Source organism: Papaver somniferum, chromosome 8 (genome assembly GCF_003573695.1).
Source record: "Papaver somniferum cultivar HN1 chromosome 8, ASM357369v1, whole genome shotgun sequence".
NCBI lineage: Eukaryota > Viridiplantae > Streptophyta > Magnoliopsida > Ranunculales > Papaveraceae > Papaver > Papaver somniferum.
The window spans coordinates 149961285-149984777 of NC_039365.1; the positions used below are offsets into that span (position 1 = coordinate 149961285).

Below are 23493 nucleotides of genomic sequence, written 5' to 3' on the forward strand. Positions count from 1 at the left end.
GTTGGCTATTCAGGGGCCTATTTCTTACACTTTTATTTGGTTTCCTTCTTTACATTGTGAATTTCTTCCTCTTTGTATATGATGCATGTCATTCAGGTCCACTAGCTTCTACAAATTTATAGTATCCGTTGATTTCCTTAGGTTTCTTAACACTAAGTTATTAAGTGTATGTAGTTTTGCTCTGTATTTTTTTTATTTCCCTTTTTATTCGTGATGCTACATGCAATTTTACCCTGAATTAGTTGAGACTGGACAGTAGACTAAGCTTCTTAACTTGCACTCATCTTGTATAGTTTCATCTGCCTTTTAGTAATAGGTTTTATTAGATTAAATTTCATGTTGGTGTTAGCCTTGAATCGTAGTTATTTCTATTTATTAGCTTCTCTCTTTAACATGTATTGTGTGTGTGTAATGTTAGTGTGCAATTTAATATCCCTTTGTGCTTCTTCTTGGAATAGGAAGTTGAAGACTCCTGTGAAACAACATGATGCTGAAATAAATATTGGCTATGTTCGACATGGTTGCATTTTTTTTGAAGATGCTGCCCTCACCAACAAAATCTTCGGTTGCGGGAAAGGCTATACCGTCATCCTCAATCATTAAGAAGAGATCTCTTTCCTGTACAGGCCGTAGTGACACTTTTATCAGACTAGTTTGTGATAGAAGGGCTCAGGAATCGATCTTGATAGTTTTATCTCGAGCAAAGATGCTCAATTTTCACACCTTGTTTGTGGATCCTTACACACTGCCAGTATTAGAAGACTACTCATTGGGTACTGATGGAGAAAGTATGTTTCCTAGTCTCCTGAAGAATTACAAAGGCTTTGGTTGTCTCTGCTTTTTTAGTTGTAGGACTTATCGCGTTGTGCTCTTTTCCTTCGTCGAGGTTTTATCCTTTTGGTTGTGGGTTTTCTTCGTCACGGTTTTTAACGAGGCAACATATGCGTGTCCAACACCTCTTGGTGGTTTTATCATTTACCTTCAGTTTGTTTTTAATTTTTCTTGTAATGTTTCTTCTCGTATACCATTCTTATTAGATGGTTATAGTTATGTTGTAATTTTCACACACTGAGGAGAAGGCGACTGCCAAATTGCCATCTAATTCCGCATTAGAAAGACTCCAGAAAAACAATAATATATGGCCATTTTGAAAGGTCTCCCTCCCAAGTTATTGCTGCAGCAAGATATCAAAATCACAACCACATGCACTCAGCAAACAAGGAAAAGTATGACTATCAATGGCACACTCCCTACAGCTTATAACTAACATTTTAAAGCTGAGGCTATCCCTCAGATTTAAGAAGCATGATTAAAATGCACAAGAAATGCATTTATTAAGGCCTTAAACGAGTAACCACGATATTAATGACTCCATTGACATAATGACATGGGGTTGATCTTTGCAACCAATGTATTTTTTTCTTTAGGATCATCTAACTAGTAACTACCAAATGTACACAAATTAAAGGGAAACAAAGATTAGTAAAGAAGCTGTAAGTGGTGGCTAAGTAGGTAAAACAGCCATCTGAGCACCATATACGGAGTATTATAATACTGCAACTCCTTCCAGTGTAACATACTAACAGACAATCCTAGTTCCAACGAATCAGAATATAGTTTCTTTACATGATGGGCCAGATGAGAAGATCAAGGCAGAAGACCTTTCTCTAGCACCACCTGGAAAGTAATACTGAGAAGGTAAGATTAAGTAATTTCGAATCACATATGCAGTATGAGCTACTGGCTTCTCCTGGCCTCTTCCACTGGAATATCCATATCAATTCATCAAATTTCCTGCATAAGGGACTCAAGGAGACAGAATATAAGGAGTAAAAGAATATCTCACTTTTTTTTTTTTTCATTCAGCGGTCTACATGACAAGGAGTCCATCTGATACTGGTAATATGTAAATGGTCAGAAAGCCTACACACCATGATAAAAACTCCGCAATAAAAGATGTCATTCATCAAACTCTAAATTGATAATACGTAATAATTTCTTTAAGCTAAAGCCTTCATATAGGCTACTGACTAAAATCCGATAATAAAACACTAAACAGTAACAAACCGCGATAATAACATTAAATAGAACACAAGGCTCTCCTGGCTTTGTAATAAAAAGCGTACAACTAGCAACCATGTGACACAGACTTCCACGGCTTTGTACTCCACAGGGAGCCAAAATTCAACGTGTTTCTCCAGGATATTGTGCCCTCAATCACCATCCCATGCATACCGTATTCTGCTTAAAACTTCTTTCTTAATGGCAGTAAAGTTTGATTATTGAATCAGAACCAGCAGTGAATAACCATGGTTGCCTAGGATGGAAAGTATAATCTATGACACCTCTTCCATGTGTTGTTGTATGACCGTGGAGAATTTCCAATGGAACGATAAGTGGATTCTGGTTAAGATCTGAATATACCATGCCATGGAACACATATGCAGTGCCATTTTCAGAGGATGCAACAAAGAGGGGGTACGAACGATGAAAGGCCACAGTTGTAATATCCTTGGTCTGGCATTTAAGAATTTTGAAAGGGTGAGTAGAGAGATCCATGTCGAACCAGCAAACTTTACCCTCCCGACTCCCCACAATTACATTATCTCCAGCAGGATGAACAGCAATAGAGGAAACCTCACGAACTCCAGGCTCTAGCTTTCTAATGAGCTCTTCCTTTAATAAATCATAAACACGGACACTTTTCTTTGTTGCAATGAACAAGATGGAACGGCATGGATGGAAGACTGATGAAACTGGATGCCCATGCAGTTTAAATGGGATTCTTTGTGTAACTTTCTTTGACAATTGGTGTATCAGAACAGCCTTTGAGTCACCAGTGGGCATCACTATGCTAAAGTAGTCTCCTTTACGATGCCAAACAACAGAGGTTACCGTCTTAATATGCTTCAACCTGATTCCCTCGTGCTTATCGTGCTTGATCCAACTCACTATAGGTGTGCTCTTATCATCAGAGTTGTCTGTTCCTGATGGTGCGTCAATGTTCAGAAGTTGTTCAACTCTCTGCTGTTCTTCTGCACTCCCAAGTCCAGTATTTAGAACGAGCACATCTTGACCTGCAGCAATCGCCAGAACAAGAAAATCTGGAGCTGGATTCCAAGCAACACAATTTACAGCTTCACCAACATCCCACTTCTTTATGCACCGCCCAGTTTCAACCTCCCAGATACGCACCGTTCCGTCCTTCGAACCAGAAGCCAACCATTGGCCTGACACGTGAACAGATATCGAGGTAACAGCATCATTGTGCCCTTTGTACTCCAGAAAACATGTTATAGGGTACGGCCTTAGATCTTTCCGATTAGGTAGCTTAGGCTTTAGAGATTCAGGATCAATGTTAATACGCTTCTTTCGAACTCTAGGACATAAAATAATATCCGAGCAACGAGCAAATGATTCTTCCACTGCTTTATCATATGCTGGGACTTTTCTCAGAGAGTCATACCTTTTCGGGATAAACTTAGGTCGGTCTTCTTCATACATCAGCTCATATGAACTAATCTCTTCTTGAGTCGGAATATATTCTAATGAAGGGTTGTATGATTCCTCATGACCTGGTAGCTTCGCTTTTGGTGGAGGAATAAAACGCAAACCTTGTCTAGCTTTGTCAGTAGAGCTAGAATCATCTCCCCACAAATCATGATAAATACGTTTCTCTTCCTTTGGTGGTTCAAATGTAATATGCCCTTTCCGAATTGCTGTAATCAACCGAACGATCTTCTTATGTTCTGATTTTGAAGGGATGAATCGCCTCTTTGGTTCTGGAGCATTTGACATTGGATGCACGGCATCATGCTTAACCCAATCTACATACTCCGGATATGGATTGACATCAGCATGTGGAGTCTTTCCTTTAAGCAATGATCTGATAAGCTTTTGCCATTCTTTTGGTATCTCAACGTCCTCATCGTTGTAGTCATCATGAACTATGATCTTTTTTGAAAAGTCAGTTCTAGCTAGAAAAGCTTCAAGCATATTTTTTTCTTGCTTGTTTTTTAATCTTCTTCCCAGAAATATCATATCCAATGTGTTCCTCATCTTTATAAAACTTCAATGGAACATTACCAATGGTGTTTCTTGTTGGAGAAAATGAGTTATTTAATAAATGGATTTTTGGTCTTGATGTGGTTTCGATACATGCCCATGCGCGTATACCATGCACCAAGTTCCTCTTCTACTCGTATTTATTTTTGGCGAATTTTTTTTTAGGAAATTAATTCCAAAAATATTTTCTTAAGAGTTTTTTTTGTGGGAAATTCCTTTTACCAGTTTTACTTGTTTTTGAAGAAAAACCAAAAACTAACTTGATTTGCAAGTATCTCATCCTATAAATAAAAATACATGTTTCGACACATGCCCATGCGCGTATACCATGCACCAAGTTCCTCTTCTACTCGTATTTATTTTTGGCGAATTTTTCTTTAGGAAATTAATTCCAAAAATATTTTCTTAAGAGTTTTATTTGTGGGAAATTCCTTTTACGAGTTTTACTTGTTTTTAAAGAAAACCACAACCTAACTTGATTTGCAAGTATCTCATCCTATAAATAAAAATACATGTCTCGACACAGGCCCATGCGCGTATACCATGCACCAAGTTCCTCTTCTACTCGTATTTATTTTTAGCGAATTTTTCTTTAGGAAATTAATCCCAAAAATATTTTCTTAGAGTTTTATTTGTGGGAAATTCATTTTACGAGTTTTACTTGTTTTTGAAGAAAACCAAAACCTAACTTGATTTGCAAGTATCTCATCCTATAAATAAAAATACATGTATGGACACATGCCCATGCGCGTATACCATGCATCAAGTTCCTCTTCTACTCGTATTTATTTTTGGCGAATTTTTCTTTAGAAATTAATTCCAAAAATATTTTCTTAAGAGTTTTATTTGTGGGAAATTCCTTTTACGAGTTTTACTTGTTTCTGAAGAAAACCAAAACCTAACTTGATTTGCAAGTATCTTATCCTATAAATAAAAATACATGTTTCGACACATGTCCATGCGTGTATACCATGCACCAAGTTCCTCTTATACTCGTATTTATTTTTGGCGAATTTTTCTTTAGGAAATTAATTCCAAAAATATTTTCTTAAGAGTTTTATTTGTGGGAAATTCCTTTTACGAGTTTTACTTGTTTTTGAAGAAAACCAAAACCGAACTTGATTTGCAAGTATCTTATCCTATAAATAAAAATACATGTTTCGACACATGTCCATGCGCGTATACCATGCACCAAGTTCCTCTTATACTCGTATTTATTTTTGGCGAATTTTTCTTTAGGAAATTAATTCCAAAAATATTTTCTTAAGAGTTTTATTTGTGGGAAATTCCTTTTACGAGTTTTACTTGTTTTTGAAGAAAACCAAAACCTAACTTAATTTGCAAGTATCTCATCCTATAAATAAAAATATATGTCTCGACACATTCCCATGCGCGTATACCATGCACCAAGTTCCTCTTCTACTCGTATTTATTTTTGGCGAATTTTTCTTTAGGAAATTAATTCCAAAAATATTTTCTTAAGAGTTTTATTTGTGGGAAATTCCTTTTACGAGTTTTACTTGTTTTTGAAGAAAACCAAAACCTAACTTAATTTGCAAGTATCTCATCCTATAAATAAAAATATATGTCTCGACACATTCCCATGCGCGTATACCATGCACCAAGTTCCTCTTCTACTCGTATTTATTTTTGGCGAATTTTTCTTTAGGAAATTAATTCCAAAAATATTTTCTTAAGAGTTTTATTTGTGGGAAATTCCTTTGACGAGTTTTACTTGTTTTTAAAGAAAACCAAAACCTAACTTGATTTGCAAGTATCTCATCCTATAAATAAAAATACATGTTTCGACACATGCCCATGCGCGTATACCAAGCACCAAGTTCCTTTTCTACTCGTATATATTTTTGGCGAATTTTTCTTTAGGAAATTAATTCCAAAAATATTTTCTTAAAAGTTTTATTTGTGGGAAATTCCTTTTACGAGTTTTACTTGTTTTTGAAGAAAAAACCAAAACCTAACTTGATTTGCAAGTATCTCATCCTATAAATAAAAATACATGTTTCGACACATGCCCATGCGCGTATAGCATGCACCAAGTTCCTCTTCTACTCGTATTTATATTTGGCGAATTTTTCTTTAGGAAATTAATTCCAAAAATATTTTCTTAAGAGTTTTATTTGTGGGGAATTCCTTTTACGAGTTTTACTTGTTTTTGAAGAAAACCAAAACCGAACTTGATTTGCAAGTATCTTATCCTATAAATAAAAATACATGTTTCGACACATGTCCATGCGCGTATACCATGCACCAAGTTCCTCTTCTACTCGTACTTATTTTTGGCGAATTTTTTTAGGAAATTATTTCCAAAAATATTTTCTTAAGAGTTTTATTTGTGGGAAATTCTTTTTACGAGTTTAACTTGTTTTTGAAGAAAATCAAAACCTAACTTGATTTGCAAGTATCTCATCCTATAAATAAAAATACATGTTTCGACACATGTCCATGCGCGTATACCATGCACCAAGTTCCTCTTCTACTCGTATTTATTTTTGGCGAATTTTTCTTTAGGAAATTAAATCCAAAAATATTTTCTTAAGAGTTTTATTTGTGTGAAATTCCTTTTACGAGTTTTACTTGTTTTTGAAGAAAACCAAAACCTAACTTAATTTGCAAGTATCTCATCCTATAAATAAAAATATATGTTTCGACACATGCCCATGCGCGTATACCATGCACCAAGTTCCTCTTCTTCTCGTATTTATTTTTGGCGAATTTTTCTTTAGGAAATTAATTCCAAAAATATTTTCTTAAGAGTTTTATTTGTGGGAAATTCCTTTTACGAGTTTTACTTGTTTTTGAAGAAAACCAAAACCGAACTTGATTTGCAAGTATCTCTTCCTATAAATAAAAATACCTGTTTCGACACATGCCCATGCGCGTATACCATGCACCAAGTTCCTCTTCTACTCGTATTAATTTTTGGCGAATTTTTCTTTAGGAAATTAATTCCAAAAATATTTTCTTAAGAGTTTTATTTGTGGGAAATTCTTTTTACGAGTTTTACTTGTTTTTGAAGAAAACCAAAACCTAACTTGATTTGCAAGTATCTCATCCTATAAATAAAAATACATGTCTCGACACATGCCCATGCGCGTATACCATGCACCAAGTTCCTCTTCTACTCGTATTTATTTTTGGCGAATTTTTCTTTAGGAAATTAATTTCAAAAATATTTTCTTAAGAGTTTTATTTGTGGGAAATTCCTTTTACGAGTTTTACTTGTTTTTAAATAAAACCAAAACCTAACTTGATTTGCAAGTATCTCATCTTATAAATAAAAATACATGTTTCGACACATGCCCATGCGCGTATACCAAGTTCCTCTTCTACTCGTATTTATTTTTGGCGAATTTTTCTTTAGGAAATTAATTCCAAAAATATTTTCTTAAGAGTTTTATTTGTGGGAAATTCCTTTTACGAGTTTTACTTGTTTTTGAAGAAAACCAAAACCGAACTTGATTTGCAAGTATCATGCACCGAGTTCCTCTTCTACTCGTATTTATTTTTGGCGAATTTTTCTTTAGGAAATTAATTCCAAAAATATTTTCTTAAGAGTTTTATTTGTGGGAAATTCCTTTTACGAGTTTTACTTGTTTTTGAAGAAAACCAAAACCTAACTTGATTTGCAAGTATCTCATCCTATAAATAAAAATACATGTTTCGACACATGTCCATGCGCGTATACCATGCACCAAGTTCCTCTTCTACTCGTATTTATTTTTGGCGGATTTTTCTTTAGGAAATTAATTCCAAAAATATTTTCTTAAGAGTTTTATTTGTGGGAAATTCCTTTTACGAGTTTTACTTGTTTTTGAAGAAAACCAAAACCTAACTTGATTTGCAAGTATCTCATCCTATAAATAAAAATACATGTTTCGACACATGCCCATGCGCGTATACTATGCACCAAGTTCCTCTTCTACTCGTATTTATTTTTGGAGAATTTTTCTTTAGGAAATTAATTCCAAAAATCTTTTCTTAAGAGTTTTATTTGTGGGAAATTCCTTTTACGAGTTTTACTTGTTTTTGAAGAAAACCAAAACCTAACTTGATTTGCAAGTATCTCATCCTATAAATAAAAATACATGTTTCGACACATGCCCATGCGCGTATACTATGCACCAAGTTATTCTTCTACTCGTATTTATTTTTGGAGAATTTTTCTTTAGGAAATTAATTCAAAAAATCTTTTCTTAAGAGTTTTATTTGTGGGAAATTCCTTTTACGAGTTTTACTTGTTTTTGAAGAAAATGAAAACCTAACTTGATTTGCAAGTATCTCATCCTATAAATAAAAATACATGTTTCGACACATGCCCATGCGCGTATACCATGCACCAAGTTCCTCTTCTACTCGTATTTATTTTTGGCGAATTTTTCTTTAGGAAATTAATTCCAAAAATATTTTCTTAAGAGTTTTATTTGTGGGAAATTCCTTTTACGAGTTTTACTTGTTTTTGAAGAAAACCAAAACCTAACTTAATTTGCAAGTATCTCATCCTATAATAAAAATATGTCTCGACACATTCCCATGCGCGTATACCATGCACCAAGTTCCTCTTCTACTCGTATTTATTTTTGGCGAATTTTTCTTTAGGAAATTAATTCCAAAAATATTTTCTTAAGAGTTTTATTTGTGGGAAATTCCTTTGACGAGTTTTACTTGTTTTTAAAGAAAACCAAAACCTAACTTGATTTGCAAGTATCTCATCCTATAAATAAAAATACATGTTTCGACACATGCCCATGCGCGTATACCAAGCACCAAGTTCCTTTCTACTCGTATATTTTTGGCGAATTTTTCTTTAGAAATTAATTCCAAAAATATTTTCTTAAAGTTTTATTTGTGGGAAATTCCTTTTACGAGTTTTACTTGTTTTTGAAGAAAACCAAAACCTAACTTGATTTGCAAGTATCTCATCCTATAAATAAAAATACATGTTTCGACACATGCCCATGCGCGTATAGCATGCACCAAGTTCCTCTTCTACTCGTATTTATTTTGGCGAATTTTTCTTTAGGAAATTAATTCCAAAAATATTTTCTTAAGAGTTTTATTTGGGGAATTCCTTTTACGAGTTTTACTTGTTTTTGAAGAAAACCAAAACCGAACTTGATTTGCAAGTATCTTATCCTATAAATAAAAATACATGTTTCGACACATGTCCATGCGCGTATACCATGCACCAAGTTCCTCTTCTACTCGTATTTATTTTTGGCGAATTTTTTTAGGAAATTATTCCAAAAATATTTTCTTAAGAGTTTTATTTGTGGGAAATTCTTTTACGAGTTTACTTGTTTTTGAAGAAAATCAAAACCTAACTTGATTTGCAAGTATCTCATCCTATAATAAAAATACATGTTTCGACACATCCATGCGCGTATACCATGCACCAAGTTCCTCTTCTACTCGTATTTATTTTTGGCGAATTTTTCTTTAGGAAATTAATCCAAAAATATTTTCTTAAGAGTTTTATTTGTGTGAAATTCCTTTTACGAGTTTTACTTGTTTTTGAAGAAAACCAAAACCTAACTTAATTTGCAAGTATCTCATCCTAAATAAAAAATATGTTTCGACACATGCCCATGCGCGTATACCATGCACCAAGTTCCTCTTCTTCTCGTATTTATTTTTGGCGAATTTTTCTTTAGGAAATTAATTCCAAAAATATTTTCTTAAGAGTTTTATTTGTGGGAAATTCCTTTTACGAGTTTTACTTGTTTTTGAAGAAAACCAAAACCGAACTTGATTTGCAAGTATCTCTTCCTATAAATAAAAATACATGTTTCGACACATGCCCATGCGCGTATACCATGCACCAAGTTCCTCTTCTACTCGTATTAATTTTTGGCGAATTTTTCTTTAGGAAATTAATTCCAAAAATATTTTCTTAAGAGTTTTATTTGTGGGAAATTCTTTTTACGAGTTTTACTTGTTTTTGAAGAAAACCAAAACCTAACTTGATTTGCAAGTATCTCATCCTATAAATAAAAATACATGTCTCGACACATGCCCATGCGCGTATACCATGCACCGAGTTCCTCTTCTACTCGTATTTATTTTTGGCGAATTTTTCTTTAGGAAATTAATTCCAAAAATATTTTCTTAAGAGTTTTATTTGTGGGAAATTCCTTTTACGAGTTTTACTTGTTTTTGAAGAAAACCAAAACCTAACTTGATTTGCAAGTATCTCATCCTATAAATAAAAATACATGTTTCGACACATGTCCATGCGCGTATACCATGCACCAAGTTCCTCTTCTACTCGTATTTATTTTTGGCGGATTTTTCTTTAGGAAATTAATTCCAAAAATATTTTCTTAAGAGTTTTATTTGTGGGAAATTCCTTTTACGAGTTTTACTTGTTTTTGAAGAAAACCAAAACCTAACTTGATTTGCAAGTATCTCATCCTATAAATAAAAATACATGTTTCGACACATGCCCATGCGCGTATACTATGCACCAAGTTCCTCTTCTACTCGTATTTATTTTTGGAGAATTTTTCTTTAGGAAATTAATTCCAAAAATCTTTTCTTAAGAGTTTTATTTGTGGGAAATTCCTTTTACGAGTTTTACTTGTTTTTGAAGAAAACCAAAACCTAACTTGATTTGCAAGTATCTCATCCTATAAATAAAAATACATGTTTCGACACATGCCCATGCGCGTATACTATGCACCAAGTTATTCTTCTACTCGTATTTATTTTTGGAGAATTTTTCTTTAGGAAATTAATTCAAAAAATCTTTTCTTAAGAGTTTTATTTGTGGGAAATTCCTTTTACGAGTTTTACTTGTTTTTGAAGAAAATGAAAACCTAACTTGATTTGCAAGTATCTCATCCTATAAATAAAAATACATGTTTCGACACATGCCCATGCGCGTATACCATGCACCAAGTTCCTCTTCTACTCGTATTTATTTTTGGCGAATTTTTCTTTAGGAAATTAATTCCAAAAATATTTTCTTAAGAGTTTTATTTGTGGGAAATTCCTTTTACGAGTTTTACTTGTTTTTGAAGAAAACCAAAACCTAACTTGATTTGCAAGTATCTCATCCTATAAATAAAAATACATGTTTCGACACATGCCCATGCGCGTATACTATGCACCAAGTTATTCTTCTACTCGTATTTATTTTTGGAGAATTTTTCTTTAGGAAATTAATTCAAAAAATCTTTTCTTAAGAGTTTTATTTGTGGGAAATTCCTTTTACGAGTTTTACTTGTTTTTGAAGAAAATGAAAACCTAACTTGATTTGCAAGTATCTCATCCTATAAATAAAAATACATGTTTCGACACATGCCCATGCGCGTATACCATGCACCAAGTTCCTCTTCTACTCGTATTTATTTTTGGCGAATTTTTCTTTAGGAAATTAATTCCAAAAATATTTTCTTAAGTGTTTTATTTGTGGGAAATTCCTTTTACGAGTTTTACTTGTTTTTGAAGAAAACCAAAACCTAACTTGATTTGCAAGTATCTCTTCCTATAAATATGACTCGAAATTCTGTTTTCAAAACACACAAGCAGCGACTATCTCTAGGTCTACTTTTCTTCTTCTTATTTTTTGTGCGGCGTTTTACTTCTATCCCTGTTGCTGAGTTCAAGAGTGGGTAACTTGCGTTGTGCTAACTCAAGTTATATCGGGCAGTCTTATCTTGGACACATCTTCGCACGTTGAGGTTTAGCATTACTTCAGAGTATACCCGCGAACTAATGTGTTAAGGACAGCTTGTTGAACCTGTGATTCTGCCCTCATCAATTTGTTCGTGGTAGAGTTGTTTGATACGGTTCTTTATATTTATTGTTTGATACATCTGACGTTTCTTCTATTGTTGCAAGACTCCAACATTTCTTGGAGCAACCTCATCTTCAGAAGAATCACTCTCTTCAACAGCTTGGTGAATATCAGATTCTTCACCATGTTCAACATCTTCATTCTCGTCTACTTTGTTTAGCCTTTTCATCTTCAAAACCTTATTCTTATTCTTCTTCCCCATATCAATAAGTACTTTAGAATCTGGTTCTAGGGCATGAACTTGTGTCTCTTCTTCTACTTCTTCAACTTTTTGCACCCATCTCTTATTCTTCTTATCAATATTCCTCCTCTTCTGGTTTTCATCCTTTTGACGAACAATTTTTTTTATGAAACTTCATTAGATTTCGATGTTTTACGAAGATCATACTGCAACGAGGTTCTGAAACCCTGAAAACCCCCGGCGGAGATAAATAGATTGAAAACTAGAAAGCGAAAAGATCGGGCGAAATAGATTACTTTATACTACAGTACTAGTTTCTCACCCATACGATACACGGGTCTGTTTCTTGTTTATGGAGTATTGGACGCTTGTTACGAATAATATTATTAAGAAGAGTAAATATATAGTAAGTCTGCTATTCTTCCTACAAATAAAAAAATCAGTAAGCTAACATCTTAACTGGTTTGCAAAAAAGAAAACCAAAAGGAAATATAAACTCTTAGGAGAAATGCAATCAAAAGGAATATCTCTTTTTAGCATTATTCCACATCCACTTGTTGTTTTGGATGTAAAGCATTCTTTCCTTTCCTCTTTGTCTTGGTATAATATCATAATTATTAATTTCGTCGTTTATTTTTTTATCTTGGTAGAGCGTAATATAATTATTCAAGACCATGAACCTGTGTGTAGGGATGGTCATTTGCCCCCACCCAAACCCATCCCTGTGGGTTCCCCTCCCGTTTGGGTAGGTTTTACCCGCACAAACAGGGATGAGGTCGGGTATTGGTAATACCCGAAACCTAAATTATGGGTAGGGCTATACATGGTAACGGTTATCCTCTAAAACCGAACCAAATCAAACCGATTAGGAGAAAACCGAGCTCAACCATTTACTAATGGTTGGTTTTGGTTTACAAAGATAAAAACCGAGAGTAACGGTTTCAGTTTCAGTTTTATATAAAAACCAAACCAAATACCGATTAGATTTGATGTAATTAATATCAACCATTAGGTTTACCTTAGATTAATCATATTTAATTTCATCCGCGGATTTAAATTATAAATGTCTATAATTAATTTTAATATGTAATTTTATGTGTACTTTTTTGTGTAACTATATTTTAATCTTTCATTTTCTTTGTGTATTTTATTTTTTAACTATCAGTTACATAAAATTGACAAAATAATGGTAAAACCGCAACCGAAACCATTGGATAATGGCACGGTTTTGGTTTGGAAAATCAAAAACCGAAAGTAATGGTTTTGGTTTGAGCAAAAACCGACACCGACCATGTACACTCCTAGTTATGGGGTGTGTGTGTATGGGGGAGGGGGGAGTTCAAGGTCCCCTCCCCATACCCTCCCCGTCCCTTTCATATTATAGAGGTTAGACTATAGTGCGAGAATTTGTATTGCATTTATTTAGATTTATGCTTCCATCACTAAGCTGAGCTACTTTTTTATTTATTATGTTCTTGATCGTTCTTGTTTATCTATCACTTTCTCTTCTTTGTAGTGATCAGACACATCCTCTAAATGTTAAAATAAATAGAAAAATTGAAGCAGATATAAAATGGTTAACATGGACAAAGAGTGAATGAGGAAGGAAAAAGTAGAACCCATTCTTTCAGTTCCAATAAGATAAATTCCGAATTTAAGATTTTATACTGCATTGCATTTACGTTATTGTTTGAATCGCATTTTGATTATACACAAATATTCATATACTAATTCAATGTTATGGGTAACCCATTGGAAACCTAATCCATATGGGTATTCTCCATACCCGCTCCGCCCCCAATTCATGTGGGTAATGGGACGGGTATGAGTATTTTTTTTAACGAACGGGACAGTGACTGGGACTGGCGCATACCCGTCCCATGACCATCCCTATATGTGTGATCTTGTTTTCAAATTGAATCCCCAGATAGCACATCGAAAAAGTACACCTTGTCCATCAAATCATCAAACAACGTAAAACGCCTTCGAGATTGTTCTCCTTGATATTATTAGATATATTATGCATTGTATCGGTATATATAAACATATCACTGTAATAGACATATCCTTTTTGATATAATGCTTCAAAAGAAATAATATCTCATTTTGATATCTTTAAAAATTTGATCAATATTCCCATGGTTTTTTGTGTGCCTAAGATTATATTTCCGGGATCAACGTTCAGACACTATTCATTGGCTGATTAGTGTACTGGAATTGGACAAACAGATACCAACTATTCTATTCATGTAAGTCATATAAGCATAAATCATAGATAGGTGCAGGAATTCAAGGTCCCCGCACGCCCCATACCCTCTCGTCCCTTTCATATTATAGAGATTAGACTATAGTGCGGTAATTTGTATTGTATTTATTTAGATTTATACTTCCATCACTAAGCCGAGCTATTTTTTTATTTATTATGTTCTTGATCGTTTTTGTTTATCTATCACTTTCACTTCTTTGTAGTGATCAAACACATCCTCTAAAAGTTAAAATAAATACAAAAATTGAAACAGATATAAAATGGTTAACGTGGACAAAGAGTGAATGAGGAAGGAAAAAGTAGAACCCATTCTTTCAGTTCCAATAAGATAAATTCCGAATTTAAGATTTTATACTGCATTGCATTTACGTTATTGTTTGAATCGCATTTTGATTATACACAAATATTCATATACTAACTCAATGTTATGGGTAATCCATTGGAAACCCATTCCATATGGGTATTCTCCATACCCGTTCCGCCTCCAATTCATGTGGGTAATGGGACGCGTATGAGTATTTTTTTTAACGAACGGGGCAGTGACTGGGACTGGCGCATACCCTCCCATGGTAATCCCTATCTGTGTGATCCTGTTTCCAAATTGAATCCCCAGATAGCACATCAAAAAAGTACATCTTGTCCATCAAATCATCAGACAGCGTAAAACGCCTTCGAGGTTGTTCACCTTATTATTGGGTATATATTATGCAAAGTATCGGTATATATAAACATATCACTGTAATAGACATATCCTTTTTGATATCATGCTTCAAAAGAAATAATATCTCATTTTGATATCTTCAAAAATTTGATCAATATTCCCATGGCTTTTTGTGTGCCTAAGATTATATTTCAGGGCTCAACGTTCAGACACTATTCATTGGCTGATCAGTGTACTGGAATTGGACAAACAGATACCAACCATCCTATTCCTGTAAGTTATATAAGCATAAATCATAGATAGGTGCAGTATTGCATCCAAAATGCATTACTAAAGAGTCGAAGAAGTGGTTAATCATAGATAGGTGCAGTATTGCATCCAAAATGCATTACTAAAGAGTCGAAGAAGTGGTTAGTAAACTTTCTTTTTTGCTAATCAGGTTAGTGAACTTTCAGCTAAATCGTTTTTGAAATAAAAGGTTTCTTGACAAACGCATCAAGCCAACAACACATTCACACATATAAATTATTTAAAATTAAAGTAACCCACCACAACCCTGCCCTTTATTTGATTGGTGAATCCGGAACATATATTTAACATGTGCAATGCTAGGAATTAGGGGTGTGCAACGGACGGACGGATGCGGATTAGGGATCACCCGCGTCCAACCCGTTAAAGTTGTGGATTTGGAAAATCGAACCGTGTCCGTCCCAATCACCCGCAGATTTAACTTCCGTGGATTAACGGGTGATACGGATCGGATGCGGATTAACCGCGGATTTAGTTAAAAAAAAAAAGTAAACCTTCCATATAATATCACCCCAAATTTCTAGATCAGAGATGGGATTCTTTTGGTTGAGTTTGACGTGTGATTTGATCCAAATTTGCGCTTGATGCATGAACCAACTAGAAGTCTGTGGCTAAAAAAGTTTATAACCGGTTTGAATTTTCCATCTAAGAGATGGAAATACCATGTGGAGTATCCCCAAAGAGTTATTTGCTTGGGCCGACTCTTCCACATAAGGTACTGTTTTAATTTCCACTTCAAGATTCTCTCTTTTTCTTTATTTTACTTATCCAGAGCTTATGTAGCCATCATATCTGTCTATTGAAACGCAGGTGAATGCAAAAATACATGCTAGCTTTTTATTCAGTAAACATCTCTATGTACAATAGCTATGGTACGGGTGAATCCGCAGATTTCAAAATCCAACCGCAACCAAACCGTTAAAAGTGCGGATTTGAGAATTCCACCCGTATCCGGCCCAAAGATCTTGCGGATTAGATTTCACCCGCAATTTTGCGGAAGGATACGGATAGAAATCCGCGGTTCCGGACTTTTTGCTCACCCCTACCAGGAATGCATATCAGAGTTTTCCTGAAAACCAAGAAGCCATGGCCCATACTCGATTTAATAGTTGTTTGCTGAGCAGAGCACAATCTATTGGGATATGTACCCGACGTGAATCGAACACGTAATCTTCTGACACGGAGTCAGACGCCTACCATTGCGCCACATATCCGTATGATTTATCTAGAGCGCTGGCCTTGCCATGGCTCAAGAAGTCCTTTTGCCTGAAGAGGCGGTAAGCATGTGACTGCTTGTCTGCTTTCAAGATCTTCAGCATTATTGCTTCTATTATTTGCCCAGAAACTACAAGATCTAAACATTAAAGAAATTCCATAAAAAAATTGACAGCGCAAGGAAAAGCTTTGGTTGCTTGTCCTTGTTAAGCAAAGTTTCATATTAAAATGAATAATACAATTGTACTAATTTTGTGACTAAAAGTGAAGAACGCTTGTGTTATCTCAATGAAATTCATTACCGTTCATTTTCCAGTACTTGCTCCTCATGCATGTTGAGTCGTGCGAGACTATGAATATCACCAAACTTTCCCAAAAAATCTTGGTGAACACACAGCAAATCCCATAAATGGGACGCCCTGTTATTCATTGAAGAAACTATGATTTACAAAATTAATTCAAAATTCAATACGATAAATAAACTATATATAATTATGCTCTATCAGAAAAAAGAAAGAAAAAAAGACTTACTTGATTAATCGCCAAAAGTGATTCATAATGCTTTCCTTAGCACAAATGCTTTCTCGCAAACCGTTCTTCTGGTAGCCCGCAGATTCTCGACCCCCCTGCAATTAATATTTACAACACACAACACCTTTTACCCCGTTGCAAAGTGAATTTGGGACTAACGTGCAATTGTTGATTCAAATCAGGAAAATGCCTGCATCTTCACGATCACCAACTAAATCCCACAACCTCTTCTCATTACACCATGTTTAGCAGTAATGGAAGCAGTGTGGCCTCTGAATAACACATACTTGACTTCAAACATATTTACATAGGGGATCTTTAACAAATTTCCTACAGTTTCGCTTGGGACGTCACTTAATGACAACTAATGCATCAATCGTATCAAGGACCAAAGAATCCAAGGGATGATTAATCTAGGCAACTGATTATTGACAACTAAGAAATCCACCGATAAAACAATCAAACATTTATACTCCCACTTCAAGTATATCCATGCATACACCAATAGTGTAAAGAAAATACCCAAGAAACATCAAAATGAACTTTGGCATGAGATTTAAAACTACAAATCACGACTGACATTTCTTCCTTAAGAATAGGTTCACTATTTGTGTGAACACGTAAATCACGAAGCCATCCACGTGTTCACAAACAATATTCGCATGCATCCTAATTCTAGAATTGTACAACGTATGCGTAACGGGATGATTATATCGATTCATCGACTCGAAGCCTCCGAGTTTGTCATTGTCTAGTCGAATATTATCATAAATAATGTTCGTATAAAGGAATAAATCGAGAATCAAGTATAATATAAAGCATATGAAGTTTAACGCTGAATGTAAGGTGCCGAAATGTAAATGAGACAGATTTACGTGGTTCGGCACTAAGGCCTACGTCCACGGGGTTTGGTGTTTCACTATGTATTGAATGGTTACAAAGATAGTCGAATGACTTTAGAATACACATAGGTCTGCGGAAGTAGGGGGATTACTTACTCTTCATATTTCTCTCTCCTATGTTCTCCTCTCATTGCTCTCCCAAAATGGTCTCCCCTCCTCTCTTAGTGGAGAGGGGTATTTATAGGGATGGAACGTGGGTCCCATCTCTGAGGTGCCATTGTAATCTTATCTTCTTGTGCTTTGTGCCTATTACGCAGAGGTCTTCGGCATATGCCGCGGCCTGAGCTTGAATACGAATGGTTATCCTCGCTTCTTCCACGAGATGATCAACACGTGTATATCTCTTGGGTATTTAATGCGGGTAGATGGATGTCTGCTCGTGTCAGACAAGTGTCTCTTTGTCTGGTCATATCTGTGTCAGCCTAACTTCCTCTCGGACGTTGATCTGGGATATTCCTAGGGATTGGGTGTGTTAATACCCAAGGGGTATTATCTGGTGCTCCTCTGAGCCATCATACCTCTGTGGTCCTCTTTCCCTGACCGTCAGATCTGCTGACCGATGGCATCTTCTGATGAGATGCTTGCTATCATGTTTTGGTGTCTCGCTTCGCATGCCTTCCACGTGTCTCTTTCTGTACACATGGTAGATGATGAAAGGTGTACATACAATTTGCCCCTCTTCTTCTAACTTGGGCGTATTTTGCAATTTTGAAGAAGAAATGTAGTCCTACACGTTTCCCACTTTGCATTAACTTCTCTCATAACTGCTCCTTGGTACGAGGAGCAGTTATTATCTTCTCTAGTTTCATAAATAGGAAAGAGAATGTGAAAAGAAACTTTTATCCTTTTCTTGTCAGTGTTCATTCTCTTCTTGTTTTCTTATTCTTGTTATTTAGTCATTTACTATCACCGTTCTTGTGAGGAATATAGCATTCAATTTTCTGTTTCTTTCTTCTGCTTCTTTCGTTTTTGATTGTTGTTGCCCCGTATCTTTTGATATCTCCGATCCTCCTTTCTTCGACTGCGGTTGGTGCTTGTCGTCCTCTTCTATACAGGTATGGGGTTTTCATTGGTTGTTCATCATTTATTTATCTATGTATCTATTCGTTTGTCTCCTGCTGCTGTGTTCTTGGTTTTGCGATGAAGATCATACGTGTCGAAGCATATATGCTTGCCCCTGTTTTTGTTACAACGTCTGTGAGTCTGTATCTGAGTATTATCCCTGGAGTCGGATGGATTATTTTTTAGTTTCTTAGGGTTTTTCATGTTTATCCGGATGAACCATCAATTATGGATTTTTTGATCTTTAGTGATCTCCTCGTATTCTTCTCTAAACTGTTTTTGTGTTTCCTTGTAGATATGTCTGATCGTCCGCGGGATCCTTACCAAACTCCGCCGTCTAGTCCGCCAAGATCCCCTCCGTGTAGAGATCCTGACAGATCTCCACTTTGGGAAGGTCCTTACAAGTATTCGCAATCGGATCCTCGGGGTCATAGGGTTTCATCTTCCTCCGGTGCGAAGATTATGCCTTCTAAGAAAGGGGATATGTCGAAGGGTCGTCTGGGTCTAGGTATGCTGTTAACCGCGCCCCTTCTCGTCCTCATGAAGATTCTATGAGTACGCAGGTTCCTCCTCGTGATGACTCTAGGAGTACGCGGGCTCCTCCTCCTCGTACTGATATAGTGGATGCTCCGCCCCTTCGTTCAATGGCTCCTCATTCGGTGCCTCCGCAGGAATCTTTGCCGCCTCCTCCCGCGGTTTCTTTCAAAGGGAAGTACTCCAAGGGTACTATGTCGAGAGCTGATCCGTCTACAAATCTTCCTTCTAAAAGGAAAGCTTCGGAATTGGGTCCTACTTCTGATTCCGCAGACGAAGAAGAAATTGTCCCCATGATACGCAACATTTCAGTTGGTAAGAAGAAGGTCACTTTCAAGCATATTGATCTTGAGATGTTCAAGGAAAAACATGAACTTCAAGCTTTTGAGGTTCGCTTCTATGCCCTGACGATGATATCACTACGAGCTCCTTGCTAATTATCAGTTTGACGAGTTTCATCTGTTGACTACGGTTGGAGCCTTCGAGGCGGGTCTTATGTTGCCCTATATAAGTCGGGTGACTCCTTTTATTATGACGTGTTGGCTAGTCGCGAAGGCTCTTCCACGAACACTCATAATCGTTCCGTGTCACAACTATCTGGGAATTATCTTCGTTCACTGAAGGAATGTTACCTGCGAAGCAAGGGAGAGACTATGATGACCTGCTATGTTCCAAATCCTGCTGAGAGAGAGTGGTACACTCCTCAGAATTTAACAGTTCTTTTGGGGATTATGTCAACAGCAGAAACCGTAAGCCGTGGAGTGTTAGTCTTCGTAATATTGCTGCTCCCCGTGGTGAAATTCGTCTTTTGAGTGAGGTGAGTGATGCCAAGCTGAAGTATGTTCCTGGTACTGAGGGATCTGCTAAACGGAAACTCTTTCCTGCTCGTGAAAGGATTAAGCGTGACCATGATTATGAATGGCATGCTACTGTTATTGAGGTAGTTGGTCCTTGGGCTTATGGATGGATTCCGGGTCCACGGTTGGCGTCCTTCTGAAATAGCAAGCCTCGTGAAACTCCTCCTGCTCGTTATGGAGATTTCTGTCCTTGGCGTCCGAATTTCGCGGGCATGAATTTTCCTTATGCTCTTGATGTCGTTGATGGAGATGAGGAGGAGGGTTCTGGTGCTACCCCATCAAGAGTGTGCTGCCAAGGTATAGTTTCTTTCTTATATTCTCTTATTTTCCCCTTTTTCCTTGCTTGAAATAATTTTCATTTTTGAAGTGAGGGAAAAAATGAGCCTTTGTGGGATGTATACTGGTTTGTAGGTGTCGAAGAAGAAGAAACTTGGACCCAAACAATCTTCTACTGCGGTTACGGTGAGGCTGAGGGTTATGAGGAGGTTACGAGTCCCGTAAACCAAGGGTATGGTGAGGATGAAGAAATGTCCAAGGAGAAGAGCGTACCGACACTTCTCACCCTGATGACGAAGGTGGTAATGGTGAAGAAGAAGTTGCGCGGGTGGTGATGGTGAGGCTGAAGTTGCCGCGGGTGGTGATGAAGAAAAGTTGCCGGGTGGTGATGGTGAGGCTGAGGGTAATATTACCGTGGTGGTACTGGCGGGTGGATCTGCCCCTGTTGGCGATGAATTGTTGGTGTGGGTACTTGCCCGTATTTCCCCAGAATTTCTTTCGGTAGGATATATTCCGCGGGGGAATCCTTTGATGTGAATGCTGCCATGGGTCTTGCCGAAGACTTCTCATTGCTTTCCCCAATGATGATTGGGATGTGCTTGGGGATTGGAAAGAAGGTACCACTGATCAGCAAGCTGAGAACGCAGGTGGTCATGCTGAGGGTGGTAATGTCGAGACTTGCGCGGGTGAGGAGATAACCGCCAAGGGAAGTCTGCGGTTGAGTCTCCTTCGAGGATTTCCCTTTCTCGCTAATGCCTGAAGGTGAAGATGCCATTTTGGCTTGGCTAAGAAGAAAACCTGATGTTCGTCCCTAACCCTGCCCCGTGGTCTGGTGAGAAGAATTCCGACGCTTATACTCGTCGAATGATGCAATGTCTTCTGAAGCCCGCGTTGCTGAGATGTGGGAGAAGAATCTGAGCTTCGGAAGCTAATAGTGGTTGACCCTCCCTCCTTGTTGCTGATATGATGGCCATAGCTGATGGGTACCAATACGGTTTTCCCCAGCAGCGTGTTTTAGAGGTAAATCCTTGTACTCTTTTTATGATATCCGCATTGTGTTCTTCGTGATATCTGATCCCTTTGGTATAATAATGTTTGTTGTTTGTGACGTAGATGATGAGGAGCGAACATTGTAACCATGTTTATACCAATTCTTTAAAGCAAAGTCTTTAAAGTTGGAGGCCAAGCTTCGTCATAGAGAAGAGGAACTGTCTGCGGCTGAAGGGAAATAAATGAACTGAGGGGCCTCTGAAGGAAAAAGAACAGCTGGGTAACGCTGAGGAGAGTCTTCGTTCAGAACTTGCTATAGTCCGCAACGAATTGGAGCAGACTCGTAGAAATGTCTCGTCCTTCACAGGTTCGTATTTTACGGATTTTTCACTCCTTGATTCCCTATCTGTATTTTGGTGTTCTGTCTGAGTCTCCCCACCCTATCTTCAGTGGGTGGAGTCCCCGAGTTGATATGGCTTCGGAAAGAAAGGGAACGACAGAAATCCCGTATTGCAGAGTTGGTGGGTAAGTTGAAAGCGAAGCCGTAAAGTGGAATGCTCGTGCTGATGAGCACAACGCCTTAACAGCTGAGTGGCGTGAAAAGCGAACACTGATGGTTGATATGCAAAATAAGTACAATCATGACCGTTGTTTGTTTAATGGTACGCTGCTATGGACGCGTGACAACCTGCGTGATGCTCGAGAACATGCTTCACTTAGAGGCTAGAGTGCGCTTTTTGGAAGGAGAGTTACAACAGGCTCGTTCTTTCTTAGGCCCCGGGGTTAGGGATAGTATGCTGCGTCTTTCCGAGGAAAGAGATAATGCTAGGGCCGAGGTTGGTGCTCTTAGTAAAGCCCTAGCAGCGTCTCGAGCTGATGTTGCTCGCCAAGTGGAGTCTGAAAGAGATCTTGAATGAATGTGTATCGACTCCATAAAAGGATGGGGGAGGTGAATGACGAAGTCAACCATCTTCGTCACTTGGATTCATGAAGCAGGTAGATTTAGACGCAGTCAATTTGCTCTTACGAACCTTCAAACGGATTATAAGAAACTATCCACCGAATATGACTTTCTTGATGAGGCTCGGGACGCAGTTGTCAATGAGTATGAGAGGCTTCGGCTAATGTCGAAGGTATAACCTCGTTTTATCGAGTGTGATTCTGTTATTTCTTCGTTTTAACCCCTTGGTATTTTTGTTTTCAGCACTCGAGGGACAGCTTCACGCAGCAAATGATGAGCTTAAAAACTCAATCTGCCTTAGTGCAGCAGGAAGGACAAGCCAACTATTTCAAAGGGTTGGCCGCGTCTCGTGAGGAAGCAGCGGAGATTGCCTCCAAAGAGGCGGAACGCCTATCTGCATTGCTTCTCAGGCCACCAGCGGACCGCTGTTATCACTTATAACTCGATGTCAGTTGGCTGAAGAGACCAACAAAGTCCTGGATAAGATTGAACTTGGCTTAAAGTCGAACATGGTCTTGTCAAGAATTATCCGCGCGTCCCCTTCCCGCGCCTTGCCTGGTTCTTCTGGGCCTCTTCAGGTGGTAGCGTACCTTCATCTCGCAGAGACAACCCTGTGATGGAGCTGTATCGTCCAAGTAGATTTCTTTTATTAGTCATAGAAAGTTGATCCTTGTTGATTATATAATTTCGGATCATTTTTTGATGTGTTTCCTGCTTTATCTTATTTGCTGAATCTTGTAATCAACTCTTTATGAAATGGATCATCCTTTTGGCATACCTGCGTTATCAATTCATCTTTTTATTTTAAGTATTGTGAAGTGTTAAACTAGAAATAACTTGTTTGTAAAAAGTTGAGAGTGTTTG

General features: G+C 37.1%; 1 pseudogene; it reads right to left on the reverse strand.

Moving 5' to 3' along the window:
* Nucleotides 1–2259: 2259 nt before the first annotated feature.
* Nucleotides 2260–12086, reverse strand: LOC113306192 (annotated as a pseudogene).
* Between the last annotated feature and the right edge of the window lie 11407 nt (nucleotides 12087–23493).